The 22,445-nt window shown below is 46.4% G+C and overlaps 2 protein-coding genes across 5 annotated transcripts in view; one reads left to right on the forward strand and one right to left on the reverse strand.

Annotated features, from left to right (window-relative positions):
- LOC138449151 (uncharacterized) overlaps nt 1-22,445 on the forward strand; it is a 260,056-nt gene that overhangs the window by 42,949 nt on the left and 194,662 nt on the right. The gene's annotated exons all lie outside the window — the stretch shown is intronic.
- Nucleotides 1-22,445, reverse strand: part of LOC138449172 (zinc finger protein 398-like) — a 509,505-nt gene that overhangs the window by 7,101 nt on the left and 479,959 nt on the right. The gene's annotated exons all lie outside the window — the stretch shown is intronic.

Here is a 22,445-nt window from a genome sequence, read left to right on the forward strand (position 1 = left end):
CCTCCGAGCTCATCACTTGCTGCACGCAGCAGTCCTCGCCACCCATCTAGGCAATTAACTGGCTTTAGCTAGCCCTTGTTAGTGGGGAAGGAGGTTTGTGTTATAATGTCTCTTGGGTGGAATTCTACCTCATAGAATTCCACCCATGCTATGATGTCATGTTTGTTTATGTTGTGGTTCTACATCCCGAAAGGACGGTTAGCAGCGGTTCCTGAGAGCTGAATGTAGGCTCACCACTGCTGGGCTTAAGCTGGTTGCCAATAAAGAAGTTCCATTAACCTGCAGTGTTTCTTCCTTACTACACTGACTTCGGCCCAGCAGTTGCCTGCGTTTCTCCCTGAGGGGCTGCCGGTCCGTGGCTGTCTCCGAGTTCTTCAAGGGAAGAGCTACCCAGCTGACGCCGTCCGCGTCGAGCAAATTGTTGAAGAGGGGGAAGGAACCCCTCTCTGCGCTGCTTCCACATCACATCTGGCATGCCTGGCCGGTGCTCCCCAGCCGGGGTCGAGCGCGGTGCCCCTGCCGCAGTGAGCATTCGAGCTGAGCAAGGACACGGCCAACGGACGCCAGCAAGAGGGGCAGGCGTGTCTGGTCTGCATTCCCCATCCTGGGTCAAGCGCTGTGCCCCTGCCCACTACAGCGACTCTTCGTGTGCCATGGACAGGTGAGCGACTTTCCCCCGTGCCGCCCGCAGTGCTTACGGCCACCGCTCCAGCCCCATCCTGCAGCTCGGTGCTGCGCAGTTCTGGGACAGCGGGCAGAGGGAGAACCGCCAGCGGGGAAAGCAACGAGCCAGGAACAGAAGCCACGCGCCCCAAAGGCCTCAGCCCCGGCCGTAGTGCAGCATAGCATTCCGCGGAGTTCACGCAGAGAGTCTGCGCCTGGGGGGGGAGAGCGGGAGAGCAGAGAGTGAGCTCTCTCGCTGGGAGGGTCCCCGCCCACTATCGGAGTGCTGTCAGAATGGGAGGGTCCCCCCCCACTATCGGAGTGCTGTCAGAAACAAAGAGAGCAACATAGGGGCGTTCCTCTACACAATTGCAAAGGAATTAACCCTGCACGCACCGAGTGAAACTCTTGGGTTTCCCTCTGTCCAAAGCCAGAGAGCCTAGACACCACGAACAATTAACCCTGCGCTTACCGTGTGGGATATTTTGGACTTTACCTCTGTCTATTGCCAAAGGCCCTGGATAGCGCAGACAAGGAAGGAAGAGGTTGACTGTAATTCTGCTTGGTGTAACCAAGTAACCTTGCCAGCATGCAGCACAACAATGCGCTTCCCCCTCCAGCCTTCCTGGCTAGTCCGGGTGAACCAGCAATTGTGTGGGATCTATGGGTTGACACGTTTAAAGTCTACCTAAGAGCAGCAGGTGGCGCCAAATTTACGGATGACGAAAAAGAAGCCGCATTACTCAACTGTTTGGGGACTGAGGGACTCAGGCTATTCAGGCATCTTCCTGGTCCCAATGTGCATGCTGCCCCCGCTACCCCCGCGGAAGGGAGTGAAGGGGGGATGCTCTACCTGGGGTAATACTAGCTTATGAAACAGCTTTGGGCAAGTTCGAGGCGAGGTTTGGCAAGAGGGCCCATGTGGTACTTGAGAGGAATCATTTCTTTTCGAGAGCTCAAGATTCCAGTGAAGGGATTGATGCTTATGTGACTGCTTTACATACATTAATAGTGACGTGCAAATTCACAGGCACCATTGATGAATACATCCGTGATCAAGTGATGATGCGGACATGTGATGTGCGCGTCAGGGAGAGGCTATGGATAGAGAAAGACCCGCCTCTGGAAAAAGTCATAGAGATAGCCCGTGCAATTGAGGAATCCAGGAAAAGTGTGAGGGAAATGGCCGACAAAAGGGAAGCTGTGCATGCCATCATTCCCCGCAAGTCCACGGAAGTCAAAGGGAAGAACAAGGACAACAGGGCAGTGTCTTCCTCGAGGAATTTGTGCAGGAATTGTGGGTGGCGTGGCCATACAGCGGGTGCAAAGGGATGTCCTGCTAACAATGTGGTTTGTAGGAAATGCAAAACCAAGGGACATTATGCCCGCATGTTCAAGACTGTTGTCTCCACTAAGGACTCGGTGAACATGGTGGATAACAATGATGATGATGATGTGACAATAGTGGGCTACAAGGGTTGTTCAGATGGGAGCGAAAGGAGTGTGCTTGAAGGTTCATTACTAAGTGTTGGGAGTTGCAAGAAAAGAGCTTGGGCGACCCTTATGGTCAACGGTGTTCCGCTGGAGATGATGGTGGACACGGGGTCTCCATACACTATGATATCCCCTGAGCTATACGAATCCAAGTTCCACAAGAGGGTTTCTGATTTATCCTCCCCTGAGATAAAACCTTAAGCCTATAGGCGGCTACCCATTAAAGTTCTGGGTTTTGAATGGGCTGACAGAGTTTCAAGGTAGAATGGCTAGGGGTAAGTTGTACGTGGCCCACGATGGTGACCCCGTTGTGGGGTGGGAAGAACAAGCTGCCCTGGAGCTGTTGATTAGACCGGGAAAACCTGTTCCAGTCATGAGTGTGACTGAAGGGGACAATGGTGCTGTGTGCTCTGTGGGGATCACGGCAGAAATTTTAGAGAGTAAATTTCCCTCAGTATTTACCTCTAAGTTGGGTAAATTGAAGGGTTTTGCACTCAAGAGAGGTTCTGTACCTGTTGTTCACAAGGTCAGAAGGGTCCCCATTATGGCTCGTGATGCCTTAAAGGAGGAACTGCACAAACTCAAGGACTTTGGGGTCATAGAAGAAGTAGAGTGTTCAGAATGGTTAGCCCCGGTGGTCTTGGCACGGAAGGGTGATGGAGGAATGAGGATGTGTGTTGATCTCAATTCATGTATTTGGGTTGACAGACACCCCCTGCCAAATATCAATGAGATGCTTTCATTGGTGTCTGGGGCTTCATGTTTTTCGACTTTTGACCTCTCGTCTGCCTATCATCAAATAGATTTGCACAGAGAATCTCGCCCACTTACTTCATTTGTAACCTCTTTTGGCGCATTCCGTTTTTGCAGGATGCCTTTTGGGTTGGCCTCCGCTGCCGCGTTTTTTCAGAGGATTATGCAAAATCTTTTTGGGGCCATTAAGGGTGTGGAATGTTTCCAGGATGACATCCTTGTGTGGGTAGATCGCAAGCTGAGCATGATTGCAGGGTCCTTGAGGTCATGGGTGTCTTGAAAGATTGTGGTCTCACTGTCAAACTTAGCAAATGCAAGGTAGGTGTCCCCAGTGTGACCTATTTGGGACATTCCTTGGATGCTGAAGGTATTCATCCCAAGGCAGAGTTGGTGAAGACATTGAGCGATGCACCGGCCTGACTAACAAGGACCAGTTGAGATCCTTCATGGGTCTTGCGGAGTATTACAGCAGGTTTATACCCTCGTATGCTGACAAGACTGTTAGTATGAGGTCGTTACTGAGGAAGGGTGTACATTTTGCGTGGTCAGATCAGTGTCAGGCGGAATTTGTCAAGTTGAAGGAGGAGATTGAACAAGCCCCGTCCTTAGGGTCCTTCTCTCCGGCCAGGAAAACATTTCTCATGGTGGATGCGAGTGAGTATGGTATAGGTGCTGTTTTGGAGCAAAGGGTGGATGGTGAACTGCGACCTATTGTTTTTGCATCCAGAGCGCTCAGGGAGGCTGAAGGCAGGTATGCTGTCATAGAGAGGGAAGCTCTGGCTGCTGTGTGGGCGTCCAAATATTTCAGGACCTTTCTGTGGGGAATTGAATATACTCTGCGTACTGACCACAAACCTTTGGTGCATGTGCTGACGACTAAAGGTTTGTCTCACGCGCCTTCACGGATCATGAGGTGGATGGCAGATATGACAGAGTTTAATTTCAAAGTTGAATATGTTCCAGGAACTAGGAATGTGGTAGCGGATTGTCTGTTGCGCTTTCCTAAGTCTGTTGATGAGGTTGAGCTTCAAGAGATTGCAGGGGACGACTGTACCCTGGTGGCCAGTGTGCTCCCCGCGGTGTCAGAGTCTGAGTGGGGTGCAGAATATACAGCTGATCCTGAGTTGATGGAAGTGAGGACGGCGCTCACCAGTGGAGTTATAGGACCTGAGTTATCTAAATCCTATGGGCATGTGTGGGAGGAATTGTCTGTGGGTCCATGGGGTGTGGCTAGAGGCCTGAGGTTAGTCCCTCCTCGTTCCCTTAGAGGGAAGCTTGTTGATTTGGCCCATGAGGGGCACATAGGGAGGTCCATGACCAAGAGAAGGCTCAGAGAAGACTATTGGTGGCCCCGAATGGATGCTGATGTGGAGGATGTAGTGAAGGATTGTGCAGCTTGTTCCACCAGTCACAAGAGCAAGGTTCCCGCTCCCCAACCTGTTTATCCGGTGTAACCACCACATGAAGTGTGATCCAAGGTGGCGCTTGACATAATGGGACCCATTGATTCATTGGGGGGAGATTTGAGGTTTATTGTCGTTATGGTGGATTATGCATCTCGATGGGTGGAGGCCACAGCCTTGTCTAGGGTTACCGTTGAGAAAGTGGTAGGGTTCCTCTCTGCGGTGTTTGACAGGGAGGGTGTGCCTGCAAGTTTAGTTACTGACAATGGCTCTCAGTTTGTGTTGGAGTATATGCAGAAGTTTTTGAATGAACTTGGGATAGTTGCGCTATGCAACCCACAAGCCAATGGTCTGGTAGAACGCATGAATAGTTTTATCAAGGGGGCCATCCAGTTGGCTCTTGCCAATGGTCTTCCGTGGAGAAGAGTGGTGTCAGAATCACTTAAGGCTTACAGGCTTACCCCTTCTATTGTTACTGGTCATTCTCCTTTTGAGCTGATGCGAGGCAGGAAACCTGGCTCCAAGTTAGAGTGCCAGCCATGGGTGGTGGTGTTCAGAGACAGGTGGACATGCAGGAAGTTTTGGATCGAGTTCGGAACAAGCAAGAACGTTTTTTAAGTGAGCAAATGGTCCGTAGGAAACCCCTTCCTGTGAAGATTGGTGATGGGTTCAGATTAGGAATCCTAGGTTTGTGGCCAAGGGTCTCAGCAAATACTTAAATCCACGCAAAGAGGTGAAGCGTGGTCGTGGCTATGTAAAACTTGATGATGGGTCCACCTGGAGTCTCATGCGTGTAGTAGTGGTGGACAAGGAGAAAGTGGTTTCTGCGGGGGGTGAGTTTAGTGTGCCCGGCAACGAAACAGGAGATGCTGGGGTGGGTTGTGATGTCCCCTTAAAAGGCTCAACTATCCGGGAGGAGAATGAGGGACTAGTTAACTTGCAGCCCATGATCAGTGGAGCGGCTCTTGATCCCCAGGGTATTGAAGAACATTCCGTTCCCATCTCTGTGCCTGATTCTGGTGTTAGGGATGTTCCGGTGGATGAATGTGAAGTGTCCGCTGCGGGGGCGGCCGACTCTATTCCTACACATACTCGGTCTGACAGGGAGAGGAAGGTTCCCTCCAAGTACAAAGAATTTGTTTTGGGTGCTGTTGTTCAGTAGCACCTCTTAGTTTTTTAGTATTTCTTCATTGCTCTTGGAGCAATCCATGTTATAGTTGAGCTTAAATTGAATGTATGTCAGTCTGGTGGTGCGTGTGTGTGTCTGTTGTGTGTGATTGTTGGTGCGAGTGTGGAGGGGGGGTGTGTGTGTGTGTGTGTGTGGATCTGGGGTGGACGTTCTCTTATTGAATAAGGGGGGAAGTGTTATAATGTCTCTTGGGTGGAATTCTACCTCTTAGAATTCCACCCATGCTATGATGTCATGTTTGTTTATGTTGTGGTTCTACATTCCGAAAGGACGGTTAGCAGCGGTTCCTGAGAGCTGAATGTAGGCTCACCACTGCTGGGCTTGGGCTGGATGCCAATAAAGAAGTTCCACTTACCTGCAGTGTTTCTTCCTTACTACAGTTTGGTATGGAGGATAGGGGCTATGGTCTACAGAAGTCTCTATGGTGAGTATATTGTTCTTACTCCAATGTCCCATCCCCTTTCTTCGATGTTGTTGGGAGACTAACGAAGCATTCACTGACAAAAGACAGAGGAATACTTTAGGTAGTCAATACTTCTTTTTTAGTACAAACAGCTTGCCCAAAGTGAGCATCTGCACAAGATCTTGAATCCAAAGAGTAGTGCTTATAGAAAGGTATGTGGAGAAGAACATATTGCAATTTTTCAGACTGTTTGGAAGAGAAAAGCCACTGAGACGGTCTTGGCCCAAACCAGATGAGCATGCTGACTGTTTGGAGGACCAACTTCTTAACTTTGTAATTTTCAACAATTCAGCAGACTCCCCAATGTCAAATGCATTACTTTGAGAGCCGGTTGGCCGTAATTAGGGCCTCTGGAACAATCAAACCGTCTAGCTGAGGACTGTACATATTCATTATGATGCTGGTAGAATTTAGAGCCCTGTGAACAGGCAAGTTATGCAGGAATCTCTCTGCTCCCAAAGAAGCGTGGGTAAGAAAAGAGATGAGTTCCAACAGAGAGATGAGTTTGAGGAATCACATTTCTCTTTGAAATGTGCCGAGTTGCTCCCCGGGCATGAGAGCATTAAGTTCACAATTGCATCTACCGGATGAAACAGAAAGGAAAATATCAGTTTTCCACGTAACAAGTTGGCAGTCAGAGGAATACAAGGGCTCAAGAAGCTTATGGGCCAGGACCCCAGAACAGAGCTCAAGTCACACACACTGGTTTAGTGCCCAACCATGCGGAATACAAACGGCGAATACCATCAAACTTCCTCTTTAACAATGGATTTGCCAAGGAAAAATGGTTTTTTATGACTCCATTGGCCAACAGGTAGCACCTGCAGGACTCTTTCCTAATGCCAGGTGTGGGGATAGACTTATAATGAAATAACATTATATCAAATGAGGCATCCAAGGCATTGCTATCAAAATCAAACCAACAGCACAATATGAGCCATTTATTTCTGTGTTTGCAAATTGATTATTTCCTTGCTGCCTTGATGGTGTACTGGCTAAGGCCTAAGTATTGAAACGTTAAACCACAGGAACCAACTAACTAAGGTAATGAATCAGGAGTAAGACCTGGACAGGCATTGTGATGATTGATATAGACTTTGTTTAAAATAAAAGTACGATAGAAGAAAGACTAATTTTGCCCTATCACTATGAAGGGTTTCCCTGCCTCAACGAAACAAAAGGATGTCAGTGTCAGAATGTCAAAAAATAAGGACTTCTCTGTCCTGCGTCCAAAATGCTATCCTGACACTTACAAGCTAAACTAAATGAAATGTACAGAGTCTTTCACTTAGCCATCTGTAGGCTTTCCAATGTTCCAACACAAAGTTTGCAAAGTGTGCAAACAAATAAATAAGTTCCACAAGGTTTCACAATCCTCAGGAGGGACAGGGGATCTGGGGGAGGTTCCCTTCCCCTGAGTCTCTCAACTTCCACTCAGCTTTAAACCACAATTCTCCTTCCCATAAATATACAATGATCCACTCCAGGGGGTATGCCCCCCTTCCTCTATGCTTCACACACTCAAGCGTTATTTTCCTCACCTTGACTTGCTTGGCTCTCCGCATTACAATCACCTTTCCAGCCCAAGTGGGTGTGGTTCCTTCCCCTGGGTTTCACACAATTCCAAGATGCTACCTTTCCTCTACTGGCACCACTTATTTGTAATCTTCTTTGTAATTGGGTGCAGGTCTCAAACTTACAACCGTACTGCCTGGTATCCTCTTCTGCCAGGGCTTTCCCAATGTTCTCTTTCTCTTTGGGTCCGGGTCTCCTGACACGCAGTCACATTGCCTGGTATACTCTTCTGCCAGGGCTTATTCACTTTGTACATTTGGTGTGGGTCTCCTGACTCCCAACAGGCTGTCTGGTTTAGTCTCCTGCCAGGACATCCCACATAGGTTACAGTTCAGTTATTTCAGGTACTGGGTTTTTGACCCCCTTTCTTCTGTCTCCCTTCTAAAGGTACTCGGTGTCCCAGCTCCCTCACCCGGGGTCACTTCGTGAGTGTCTCTGCCTTCCATCGGCATGCGATATATGCCTCGAAGCGCCCCGGTGTCCCACTTCCCCTCTCTGGGCTCACTGGTGTTCTCTGGCGGCTTCGGCGTTCTCTGCAGCTCTCGATCTCTCCAGTGGGGCACATCCACTTTCTGCTGGCTTCTTGTCTGTCCTCTGGTGTTCACCATGCCTGGACCTCCTCTCGTGAGCCTCACTTGCTGCAGGTCTGCATGCTGAAAACTCTGGACCTCTTGTGACTGTGCCAATAGGAGCACTTCTGCTCCCTGCTGTAGTTGGTCTGCTTCTCGCTTGCCGACCCGCGTTGAGTACTGTGGATCTCCATCTTCCTTTCAGTGCCAACATTTTAAATGTCCCGGCACCTATCGGATGCTTCCAACCACTAGAGTGCATCTCTAGTACCAAGGCTTTTGCCTTCTCTGCATTACTCCCAGACTCTTCCCAGTCTCAGTGTTTTGACAGACGTTGTCAAAAAGAGAGCTGTTCTCAGTATGGAGGGGTTGGAATGGATCTGCACTACAATAGGCCATAAAGGTTGGTGAACTTGGAGGAATGTCAAACCCTGAGTGGAAAGGGGATACCATTTTTCGACCAGTGTGTCTCTTTTCCTCCCACGAGGGTCCACTCCCCCCATGCAGTCATTACTCAGACAGCCCCCCGCAGGATCAGGATCAGGTAGCAGCTGCCCTTCCCTGACCACATGGGAAGAGAGTTTTCCCAGAGAGGAAGTCATGACATCACTGAATACATCACACTAGCACATCGATTCAGGGAAGTAGTGGAATAGTGCACATTCCTGCAAAAACAACACATCCTCCATGAGGGGATAAAGGATGGACCGAGGTTGACACCAGCAGGAGGTCTGAGAACCAAAATCCTTTGGCCCAGTATGTGGTCACTACAACCAGACAGCAGTTGTGATTTTATCTTTGTAGCAACTATGGGGAGGTAAGGTAGAGAGAATACAAGGCATTCATGTTGTTCCAGGAGAGGAGCAGACCATTTCATAGGGAGCTTTCCCCCAGCCACATCAAGGAGGCATACCGGCAAAATCTGTGATGAAAAAGAGTCTGAAAGATTTGATGGGAGGGGTAAGCTCCTCGACAACACCTCCTCACTGAGGGTATCAACTACCAAGATCAGAAAGTCTGCTGTGTGAGCAGCCTTTATAAAGAAGATTTTCTGAAGGGACCAATCCTACATGTCAAGTGCCAGAGCACACAACTAAGGGTCCAAATCCCGCCCTGCTTGTTTATGTAAAACATTGTAGTCAAGTTGTCGGTATTAAAAAGGCTGGAGCAATTGTAAACTTGTCTGAAGGCTCAAGGGGCAGAAATATCTAGAACACTGATGTGTCCTCACTCCACCATAGTTTGTGTACCTTCAACATTCTCAGGGTATTCTTCCCAACTATACTTTGATGAGTTTGTCATGAGGGACTTCAGTGGTGCAAGAGCAGGTGCCATGGAACGGCACCAGGGATGGCAGCAGTGGAGGTTGCAGTGGTGATTTGGGGGAGCAGGCCCGCGACTGCTACTACAACGCCCACGCTCCAAGTGCCCGCAGTGACATTCTGTCCGCAGACACCCTGCCAATCCAGCACTGCATCACCACGCGGCCAATACAACGCTGAGCCAGGTAGGGGAACTGTCAACAAAGTAATAAAACATAGTGTGTCTGTAACAGCGATTTATACATGCAAGCAACGTTTCCTGGCATTTCTTGTTTACCTGGCTTTCTGGAATTATTGGTGGTGTTCTTGGTGACCACCTGGATACGCTGGATGTAGACACTTCGACCCTCATCCGGATTTTCCCTATCGGACTCTGGTGAAACATTTGGGCAGCTCTTGTTAATTACCACTTGGCTTGTTTCTTTGACTGTTCTTTGTGGATTCCTTCTTTTTGATGAATGGATTTGTATCTTTAGTGTTCGACCTCGTTCCGATCAGATCAGGTCCATGTAGACTATTGTTCTTTTTTTGGGTTCCATAAGGTTACATCTTCCACTCCTGGTGAATGGACTTGCCACTCGGTAGTTCTCCTGCCATACAGACTCAGGCAATCCTGCTGCTGTGGGTAGCGTAGATGGACGCCAGCTCTCCTTTTTCCTCTGTAAGGTAGGAAAAACGGAACAGGAAGGAGGACGTGGGTTGAATCCTCTCGTAAGTGTTATTGATGTTAAGCCTTTCTTGCAGCCTGGGAGAATTGTGCACCATGCCTCCGCCTTTTCACTGGACTCCTTCTCCCAGCAGTATTTTGCGACTATTCTTGGGGGTGCAGTCCAGAGGAAGGTCTTCAATCCTCCAGGGCATCTGCACACCCCTTGAAAGCAGAAAGGGGCATCCCCTCAAGGGGTTCTCTTTCCAGCTCCAACACTGGAGGTCAGTACTTTATTTTCTCATTGGTGGAAATTCTAAAGATCTGCAACAGTCTAAATTGATTCAACTGACTGGAAAGATTAAGATGAAGCATCCTCATCTTGAGAAGGGCATAAGGAACTGCTAGGATACAGGAGGACATGAGGCCTAGGATCCACTGAAAGCAAAGTGGTAGAAGTTTGGTGCAATTCAAGAAGCATTCATCAAGCATTATGATTGATGGAATCTTTTAGGGAAAATTGCACCCCCTATCATTTCCCACAAGTAACCTATAAAGACGAAGCAAAGCACCGGAGTAAAACAATATTTCTGGTAACTGACTGAAAGGCCTCAGGTAAAGAGGGCTTGCAGAACACAAGAAAGACCTGCAGAGGCTTTGTTAGTTGACTGAGCGCAAATGACCCAGTTGACTAGATTGGTGAATGCCTCTCAAACTGAAGAGGCCAGCCATTGCACTTAATGCATTGGTAAAAGGTCTGGGGGCCATACTGAAGCTTAAGGGTAGGATCTTCTTTTGGTATTATTTGTGACCCAGCTGCAAAACTGAGGAACTGGAAATGAGGGAGCCAGGTGGAGCAATTGAAATGAGCATACTTGAGTTCCATCACACAAAGGTATTCTTGTAGCAGGCAAGATCCAATCCACGCTAGGTTAATCATTCTGGAATTTTTCTGTGTCGAGGAAAGAATAGAAAAGAAAGATCAAGACTCTTCCACAGCCTGTGGCTATAGAAGTCTGGATATCTATTTCAAGAGAGGTTGGAAAATCTGCTGAATAGGAGGGGCGTAGGAGGGAGGGTGGAAAGGGTGATTGCTCTGGGAGATAGTGTTGATAAACACCATCACTGATGGTATCCATCGGTCTTCAGTAATTTAATATCACTCCTGAAGGTCAATGGTTATTCATCCACTCAAGAGTTGAGTGAGTTGCAACTGCCAATATACGTCAAACATTAGGCTTGGAGTAAGATCCGGACCACAGTTTGAATAAGTATTTGCCAATGTTTTGGGATTTCCTTCTATTTCTGCTGGATAAATGGCCCGGGTGATCTTGTTGATTCTGTAACCCTCTGAAATTCAAAAAAGCACAGGAACCTTTCGTTTTGGCAGTACTTCCCATTAAAGAATGCATTTTTCGCGCCTTGAAACACCTGTGTATAGGCGCGTTACAAATACCATATCATATCATATGGTATTTTGTTGCTGAAAAGAAGGTCTTTACAGTTTGTTAATTCATTTGACCCAGGTCATTAGATCACCCACACCAGAGTTCAAATTGACTGGGAACTAACATGAACAGAGTTACACTACATTTATGTCTACTGTTATTAGTTACACTACTTTTTACAGCCATGTACAACATTATGCAACCATTCAATTAACAGTTATGGGGTGCTGCTTGATTTAACTTCATATGCAAGTTGAAGCCAACTCCTTCCTGCTGAGCTGGTTAGCAATAAAACAATAAGTAAACCATGTTAAGTGTGATTTCTTGCTCAAGAGGGAGTGGAAGGGATTGCAAGGGGAAGTTTGCTCTGCTTAGAGAAGCATCATTTCAGGGGTATGCTTTAGCAAGTCAGGAATCATATATTCATTGCTTTTAATCAGAACAAGTGCTTTAGCTATAGGAGAGATTAAGGACGTCTTCAGTAATTGAAGGGTAAGCACTGCACACTAGTAGCCATTGTTACCTCTGTTTGTTTTCCTTATGTTAGAGGTTTAGTGCATGGTATTTTTAAAGAACTATTTTTCTGCAGGTGCAATGCAGAAACTAAAGATTATGCCACAAGTCATAAAATATTCTTTGGAATGTTTGTTTTGAGCCACCCTGTGTCTTAGTTGTTTCAGTGATACGTAAGCGAGTACATTTTCATCTACTACACATTTGGAATGGGATTGCTTTGCAAGTCATGACAAAATATGAGACATAATAGAACATATAGAAAGCACATGCATGCTGCTTTTATTGCATTCCCATATCCCACAGGATGCATGAACACAAAGTCATTTGAGTGCCGTTACACTTGGCAGAACATGCAGTTGTTGGACGGCTGACCGTTACACTTGGCAGAACATCCAGTTGTTGGACGGCTGATCATTTTTATTTTTTTTAACTTTATGAGACAATCACAGGTCGGCAGGGCACAGGGCCCATTACACATATATAATACGTTGAAAACAGTACCTTGGACCCAAAGAACAGTTACATTAGTCAACAGCAAAGCACAAAAGTATTACAACATGCAACAACAATTCACAGTTTAAAGAGCAACCAGGGCACAATTATTGTTGTCATCCCTCCCCGTTGGATTATCAGAGACGGCTATTGCTAAATATCGCCTGAGCGGATCCCAGATGTCCTTAGGCCGGCTCTTAGATGGCACAGTCATTACATAGTTCTCTCGATCATTAACACCAATCAGTGAACGCAGCCATTCAGCACTACTAGGGGAATGTGTTGACTTCCAATACTTCAGTATGCATCTTTTACCAACTACACTAGCCACATTAACCAGACGTCGATAGGTTTCGGGCATTTTCCCTATGTCTCCCAGTAGGTACTAATCGGTGAGAGGATGGTGGAATATGTAACAGAGTCGAGTATCCCTGCAACATTGCTCCAAAACTCTAACAGGGGGGCAGGCCCAGTACATATGAAGTTAGTCTACTTGGATATGTCCACATTTTACACATTTGGCGCTGATACTGGGAGAAAACCTAGCAAATCTAGCTGGTGTATAATGTAGATGATCTAACACTTTAAATTGTATCAGCCGAAGGCCAGCATTTAATGAGACAGTTTTAGTCAGTTGACAACATCGTTGCAATTGATCATCACCTATTTCAATACACAAATACCTTTCCCATACCGCCCCCATTGCATTGTTAGTTTGTATGTGTGATTGCAGTATGCAATATAATGTAGACACCACATCCTGTGTCACATCTGCTGACACTATTGAACTGATGTATTCATGTGTCTCTGGCTCCGCAGGGAAGAAAGGACATCTCCACCGAAATGCGGCCTGCATGCAGTAGTATTGCAGTATATGGAGTATATGCAGTATATGGAGGGGGCACCCCCCCAAATCGCCGAGAGAAATCCTCCAAGGACACAAATCTCCCTTGTGGGAACATATCCCCAAGGGTCAATTGCCCATCAGAGTTCCAGGACTTTTTAAGTTTCCTGTCAAATGTGGGAACCAGTATTTAGCTAAATGGGCCTGGGACGTCTGGTAATAAAGTTCAAAGTCAGGCGTCGCACGGTCACTGCGCTCATATGCTTCGGTCATCTCATCCCAACTTATCCTGGCAACCCCAACCCCCCAAACAAATCTAGTAACCAGCGTCCTAACTTTAGCGAAAAAAGACCTACCCGTCCAAAGAGGAGCATTTCAAAAATAATAAAGCAATTTGTTGAGGACCACCATCTTTTTTCTTTCTTTCTTAACCAAATCTTTATTTGCTCAACATTTTTTGCACATATGATTAGCTTTGTATCTCCATGTAATACTTTACATAGCATGTCTCCAATCAACATCGTATACTTACATCAACAACAACACCCTCTGTCCCCTTCTCCATGCCCCCCTCCAGTTCCAACAGGCGGCTCATTAAGTCCTCGTACTCGTGGCTCAGCCCGCCTCTTCCTCTAAGATCTCCAGTGCCCTCAGTCTCTTCGGGATGCATAGGTGTGTGGTATCCTTGATTGCATAGTTTATGAAGGGTGACCAAACTTTACTGAATTTCCTCATCGACCCCCTTATTGTTGCCGTCATCTTCTCCACATCTATCGTATCCCATTTAGCATAGTACCATTGTATAATGGATGGCGGCTCCCTCTGATTCCACTGCTTAACTATGCATCTCTTTGCAGCCATCATTAAGTTGGTCCATAACCTTCCAGCACCCCCATTTAGACTCAGATGTCGATCAGGTATAGTACCCAGAAGACCCGCTACTCCATACATCTCCTGGTTTACTCCTACTATATCGAGAACCTGTGATTTCACCTCCTGCCAGAAATGTTTAAGCCGCTGGCATCTCCACGAGATGTGTTCCATTCTACCCACTTCCCCATACCCCCTCCAACCGTCTGCTGATCTTGAGGGAAACATTTTATGAAGTCTCTCCGGGGTGTAATGCCACTGGTTTAACAGCTTGTATTGTAGCTCCTGATATTGCACCAATGTGTGTGAGATGTATCAGCCTTTTAACGCCTTCTCTGATTCCGTGTAAGTGAGCGCCCTTCCCCTTACCTTCCCCATTTGTCCCTCAGTGCTACTTCGCCCTCCTTCTCCCCACTTAGCAAGATCATATAATACGCTGATATCACTACCCTGTTGCTATCTGTAACTCAGTGCTCGAACCATTGTCTCGGTTTGCAGACACTTTCTTGCAACCAATGGTCCGGAAAATGGCTTCACATATATTAGACACCACCCAAATCATCAAAGAGGTAGAAGGGGTAGCATTTGACTTCGCTGTGGACATACTACTCGGCCTCGATGTGGTTGCATTATATGCTAGTATTCCACAGCAAGCGTCCTTAGAGATGCTCAAAGAAAAGTTACTCCACAACCATACCGTCAAAACTACTCCGGTCTCGTTTATCTTGTGGTGCGTCGAGATGTCCCTACTGGAAAGGTATTTTCACTTTAATGGTGACTTTTACAGACAAATCCAAGGAACAGCAATGGGGGTTACCTGGCACCAAGCATAGCTAACCTATATATGGAGTCCTTTGAACTCTCCAAAATTATGGGTATGCAGAATCCATTTGCTAATATTATAAGAGCTTGGAGACGGTATATTGACGATATCTTTGTTATCTGGACCGGAACGGTTAAAGAATTTCTGTTTATGGATCAATGACCAAGATAGATTTCTGAAGTTTACATCAGGTTACAATACAAAAGCACTTAAGTTCCTGGACATTAATATTACTGTTAATACCATCAATAAAATCTTGTATGTAAAACCGTTCAACAAACCTACTGGCAGAAACTCTGTTTTACACTATACCAGTTTCCACCCCCGGTACGTGCGAGATAACCTTCCTCTTGGACAATTTCTTCGATTGAAGAGGAATAGCACAAACAAAATGGACTTCAAAAGAGAGGCAAACATGATGAAACAACGTCTGACACTGTGTGGTTACCCCGTTGAGGTTACAACAAACGCACTCAAAAGGGCCAGCAATAACCATAGGGATGCCCTCTTAGAATATAAGAAACGACTAGATAAAAAAGATAAGACACACAAACTGGTCTTTGTCAATTCATTCAGCCAAAGGTCTAATGAAATCAAGAAACAAAATCAGATCAACAAACATCTCCACAAACTGGAACATTCTGGAAAAAAAGCCTGCAGCCAGTACCCAAACCAATAATAGCATTTAAGAGAAGCAGAAAACAAAGATTACATTAATGACATCAGACTGAGACCCTTCAACAAAAAACATTACCACAGCAATGGGGACTGCCAGAAATGATTGCTCACCACCCGTGTGGACATTGCGCATCCTGTCGCTACACCTTTAAGAGCACAGAGATTGATATTGGATTCAAATCATTGTGGAAACACGAACTGCAACTCACCTATGGTAGTTTACATCATCTCGTGCCCATGTGATAAAATCTACATTGGGAAAACAGACAGGAATATTAAACTCAGGATAGGGGAACATAGAAATTGCCTTAAAAATCGCACAATTAATGCACCACTAGTGGAGCATTGGATAGAGAGCATACATCAACCTGAAGACCTGAAATAGTCCATTCTGTACAAATTAAAACCAAGTACAGACAGTAAACTGGACAAAATAACACTTCTGAGAAAAGAACAGCAGTTAATTTTCCTGACTAAAAGCATGCAGAAGGAGCTGAACGAGAAAATTGATTGGACAGTATGACTTGGGTACTAGGATACCACCAAAATGCTGTACCTATTCGAGTACTGATCTGTAAACTTTATCTCTATTCCTACACAGAACAAGCTCTGCTGAGAGAGGAATCAAAGGTTTTTGTACCACTCATATTCCATGCCTTTGGAGTCTAGGTATTCCTCCTAGATATCATTTTACATCCGATCACCATGTATGATGACCAATCCCGCGTAAGTACTTAAAGTAAGCGGGTCAACACAGGGTAGTCCGTTTCTCCTGACCAAACGGAAGTGAGCTGTTTATCCCACATTGTTGGGTAATCGCGTGCCTTTGGGCATTTGCGTGTTTTTGGTAAAAAACACCAGCAAGATAACGTAACCTTTTTCGTTGTCTCCATTATACTAAAGGGACAGTGTGAACTCCTCTTCTGGTAAGTCGTTAGCCGCGGATCCTTTAGGCAGGCTTCTTGTAGTTTAAATCGTCTTGGGGCTCCTTCTAACTTGCAGTCTCTCCCTTTCTCTCCCGCGGCAGCATTTTGCAGGAACACCGCAGGCCAGCCACTCCGGTCAGGCTTGGTGGAGCTAGGACATTTTTCTACATCTACCACCTGACGACGGCCGCTGAGTCACAGCCTTCCAATGCTGGGAGATTAATTCTGATATTAAAAAGAATGAGAATTTGAGCCCACACGTTTTCGGCAAAGGCAGATAATGCATGTCATGCTTTACAAATGCATACGTTATCATTATTTTAGCAATTCGCCCTCTCTGAACTCTGCTAACTAGGACTCCTCAATTCCTGACTGTATGCGTTTGCAGGCATAAGTACGACAATAGATCTACACGCATTTACAGTGCTAACGTCAGTGGGATTGTTGGGATCAACTGCCCCAATTTAGATGGGTGCTTAATTAGCTCTTCACAACGTGACTCTTCCGATCGCGGTAAGAAGATTCAGTCTTTTGTGTCTGAAGTTACGCGTAAGTCCTGTTTGTTGACAATACCAAACTAGCTATGCCACATTTTTTGCGCAGTAGATTAGGTGACTCCTGCTATATCTGCATTGGTTTTTACAGTGTCCCTGGTACGATGGCCCTTCCGGACTTATATTTGATGACTTAGCAGAAGGAACTAAGCGGATTCCATGGGCGGCCACAGTCGAACACGTTAGGAGCATCCGGCCCCTAATGGTAAACTGGCTCACTCATTAAATACAGCTAAGTGAATAGAGACGTTTGTTTTTGAATCCATCTTTGTCAGGGGTTCGGTGCCCCTTTTTTAAACAACTAGAGATAGCCACTGGTGTCATGGAGCATTGAAGACGCTCGTGTCCTATGATGTATTAAAGCTGATTGTAGTACTGTTTATTAGTGTAACTAAGTGTCATATGCCGCCGAGCCGATTGACGGTTGCTTCCGCGTTGGCGGCTCCGGCGTAGGCTGTAGTCCCAGCACGTTGTTTCATCATACGTATATTGTTGGTCTAGTTGTCATCCAAGATGGCGGTCGCTGGGAGGTACTTCACCACTCCTCTCCCAGCGATCGCCGCGTTGCAACCCCTTAGTTACCAGCTTTGCTGCCTTTTGGGTGACTGACGCTAGTTTTTCCTGCTTTCACAGCTCCTAAGCCGCTCTGTTTCACCCTTTCGGATCGCTTCCTTGCGAGCCGCCTCTCTTTTCTGGACCTGGAACCTAATGCCCTGGTTCCCTTTGGCAGGATGTTTTCCTTAACCCAAATGGAGAGACAGGTCTTAAGGGATTATCTGGATGCCAACTTGCAAAATGGTCTTATACAGCCCTCCAAGTCTCCTGCAGGAGCTTCTCTGTTTTTCATCAAGAGGAGAGATTGCACCGAATTGCGGCCATGCATAGACTACAGGGGCCTCAATAAGGTTACCATCAGAGACCGCTACCCCATGCCCCTTATTTCAGAGATTATAGAGGCCGTACAAGGGGCGCGCATATTCACCAAACTTGATCTCCGGAACGCCTACCACTTGCTTCGTATTGCCAAAGGGGATGAGTGGAAGACTGCATTCCGCACCCCGTTCGGGCTGTACGAATACAGAGTAATGCTGTTTGGTTTGGTGAATGCACCGGCTATATTTCAGCGGTTTATGGACTGAATATTCTCTGATCTACTACTGGTGACAGTCATTATCTACTTGGATGATATTCTAATCTATTCATCAGATTTGGAATCACATATCCTTCATGTCAAACAGGTCCTGGAGCGCCTTCAACAGTACCAACTCTTGGTCAAACCCGAGAAAGGCGTATCTGCAGTCTCATCTGTTCCCTATCTCGGATACATTCTCTCTGGAGAAGGAATTTCCATGGATCCCGACAAGGTTACTGCTATACTCAGTTGGTCCTCTCCTAGCAATGTCAAGGAAGTGCAAAGATTCCTCGGACTCTCTAATTTTTACAGGAGGTTCATTCCCAACTTCTCAGAGATTGTTCTTCCCATCACAAAACTACTCAGGAAGAACACAGGCACTTTCTAATGGTCACCAGAGGCAGAACAAGGTTTTGGGAAATGAAGAGGTTGTTCTGTTCCGCTCCCATTCTTCGCCATCCTGACCAAAATCGGCAGTTCATCGTTGAGACTGATGCATCTGCTATGGCAATAGGGGTGGTCCTTTTACAATCCTATCCTGTAGCCTATCTCTCAAAGACCCTGTCTTCCAGCCAACTGAACTATTCAGTTCTGGAGAAAGAACTACTCGCTATAAAACGGGCTTGTGAAGATTGGCGACATTTACTCATGGGATCACGGCATCCTTTTCTCATTAGAACGGACCACAAAAATCTGAAAGTCTTGCAAAACATGGAGTGTGTCAACTCGAGACAAGCTCGTTGGGCCTACTTTTTCCCCCAATATGACTTCCATATCACCTACCTACCCGGTACCTCCAACAGGGTAGCTGATGCTTTGTCCCGGGAGGATGCTTCTGGCGATGGTATCCCCTTCCCCGTGAAAACATGTTTAAAAGGAACAAGACCTGGGATTTGTTAATACCTTCTTTCAAGAAGTCAAGACCGCTTTGACGTCCGAAATGCCAAAACTTCTAGGCCAACGAGGTAGGAACTATACTGAGAGGAACGGCTTAGTGTTTTATGGCAACCGACTGTACGTTCCTGCTGGCCCTTGGCGCCGAAAGATTATTAGTTGGTGTCACGACCTACCAACAGCCGGCCATAGAGGAGTGCACAACACCTTTGACCTCGTAGCTAGAATGTTCTTCTGGCCTGAGTTAAAAGAAGACATCAAGGAATACCTCAAAGCCTGTCCGATTTGCGTCTGGTAAAACCTTAGGATTATTAACCCAAACTGAGATGCCTACGCGTCTATGGGGACTCGTTTCAACGGACTTTATTGTAGATCTACCAGAGTCTGATTCTTGTACATGCCTTATGGTGACGATAGACACTTTAACCAAATTGGCACATTTTTCTCCACTACCGGGCTTACCTACGGCTACCAAGATGGCGGAGACATTCGCACGTGATATCTTCCGACTGCATGGCTTACCAGACAAGATTATTTCGGACCGAGGCAGTCAGTACATCTCAAACTTCTGGAAGGGTCGGTGTTCCCAAGTTGGAATTGAAAGAGCTCTTTCTTCTGGGTTCCACCCTCAGTCTAATGGCCAGACGGAACAACTAAATGCAACCTTGGAGCAGTATCTGCGATGCTACAGCAACCAATACCAAGACAACTGGATGTCATTATTGCCAACAGCAGAGTTTATGTACAACAACTCCACACACTCAGCCATCGGGCTTACTCCATTTTTTTTTCCCATTATTCCCATTCCTACCAATTCTCCCACAGCTGAAGCAGTACTCCAGTCCATTGCCGAGGCCCATATGACTGCCAAAAACAGTCTGGAGAGGAGTAGGAGACGGAATAAGGAACAGGCAGACAAACATCGGAAAGACTGTCCTGATTGGAAGAAAGGGGACAAAGTATGGCTCTCCACTTCTAAGCTTTCACCTCGTTTTTTGGGACCTTTTTCTATCCTATTCAAGATTAACCCTGTCTCTTACAGGTTAAAATTACCCTCCACCCTCAGTCGCATACATCCTGTTTTTCACTCTTCTCTTCTCAAGCCCTTTGTCCCAGACCCTTACCAGCGATCAGTTCCCCGACAGACTGTCCCGGGTTCCAGTAATACAGAGGAATATGAGGTGTCTGCCATTCGTGACTCCAGATATTACAGGGGACGTTTGAAATACCTGGTCTCGTGGAAAGGATACCCTGAGTCGGAGGACTCTTGGGAACCTGTTTCCCACATACATGCCCCTCGGTTAAGTCGATTTCATAGACTTTTCCCTGGTAAGCCCGGAGTGCTCTGCACTGGAAGGGGGCATACTGTCATACGCCGCCAAGCCGATTGGCGGTTGCTTCCGCGTTGGCGGCTCCGGCGTAGGCTGTAGTCCTAGCACATTGTTTCATCATACGTGCATTGTCAGTCTAGTTGTCATCCAAGATAGCGGTTGCTGGGAGGTACTTCACCACTCCTCTCCCAGCGATCGCCGCATTGCAACCTCTTAGTTACCAGCTTTGCTGCCTTTTGGGGACTGATGCTAGTTTTTCCTGCTTTCACGGCTCCTAAGCCGCTCTGTTTCACCCTTTCGGATCGCTTCCTTGCGAGCAGCCTCTCTTTTCTCTTTTCTTCCCGCTCGCTACCTACCTTGCAGTCCTGTTGCTACTCTGCTCGCTCAGGTTTCCCGGAACGAGTCACTCTTTCCGCTCCTCATCTCTGCATTTAGGGTTTCTTGCCGCCGCTCCTCGCGGCTTCTGTTCTCCTCCTCCTCTGAGCCACGGTCTCCCTTTACAAGATCTCCTATCTCCAACCCGTGGAAAACCACCTACCAACAATACCGGAAGACTACTGGAATTCGTGTTTCCCTGCGTGCAAAGGGTTTTTTCTGCCTGTGGGGCTTTTTCCCTTGCCGCTTGTCTACGGGAGAGGAGCCCCAGGACTGCTTGTTTCAAGCATTCACTGTGGCTTCCTCTCGTGGTAGGAAAACGTCTTCTAAAGAAAGTAGAGATTATTGCACACGTCGCCGCCTCAAACCTGAAGAATTGGAGGACAGTTTTGAGAGTGGGGAGGAAGAAGGGGTAAGAGCCAAGGCTGAACAGGACACTAAGCTACAGTCACACTCTATTTAGAGTTGGTTGACTCATGAGATTCAGTCTTGCTAATATATGGTCATTAATGACCGATGTTCATTCTGCTATAGGGTAAGATTCATCACTCTAGCCAAGAAAAGATGACTCTGTAGACTGAAGAACTCAGAGATGAATTAAAAATTGTATTATTTAGCATATTCAACCAAAACTGAAATTTAGGTTGTAGATGTAAAGTTGAACAGCGGTTTGTGTTAAACAGATAGCCCCTGATGAATTTCCTGATAATATTAAGATCAAAGTAAATAGGAAAGAAACATGTTGGGTTTTAGTATGTTTTATAAACTTGTATGATGTGAGTAGTATGAATGGTGTGCGAGATGAGAACTGTTTTAGATAATCATCTCAGATGTGGTTTTGCACAGCACTAGACACTTTATTATAAGTCTTGGGAATTTAACATTGGTAGTGCTCCCGCTGCACTATCTGTTTTTCTTTTCTTACTGTGGCAACTTTAGGAATCGAGCCAATGCAAAATAATGCACTAATATGTTTTTAACCATTATGTGATAACAATAAAATATGTAATATCTTGAATCCATTGTGCACAGATTGATTTATCTCTCTGATGTGCTAGAGTTAGGAGAATCTTCCTCTATTAACAGGTGTTGTTGCTACAAGCGCTTTGTTGTTTGATAGTTAAAGGTGATTAACCTGACTGAGGGATCGCTTGTGGTTGTTGTTCCCCCACGCCTCTTGCGGTTGTTGTTTTGCTCTCTGTAGATAACATTAGCTTTTCCCACTCTGTAAACTCCTGTGTGGCCCCTTCCATCAATGAGGGGGTTCCCGCACTGTGTCTTAGTTGTTGATTTGCATACATGTCCCCCTTCTTCAGTCCCAGTTCCTTTCTACAGTTGGCAAATTACCTAAAGTATGTTCCTTCATACAGGTCACCAATCTACCTTATCCCTCCCTCCACCCATTGCTAAAACCGGTTATATTCCCTTCCCTGTGGGAAGGTGGGACTGCCAAAAATGGGTGTGTGCGGCGACAGCCAAGGAGAT

The sequence above is a fragment of the Ambystoma mexicanum genome, chromosome 1p (genome assembly GCF_040938575.1).
Source record: "Ambystoma mexicanum isolate Mex_15411 chromosome 1p, UKY_AmexF1_1, whole genome shotgun sequence".
Lineage (NCBI taxonomy): Eukaryota > Metazoa > Chordata > Amphibia > Caudata > Ambystomatidae > Ambystoma > Ambystoma mexicanum.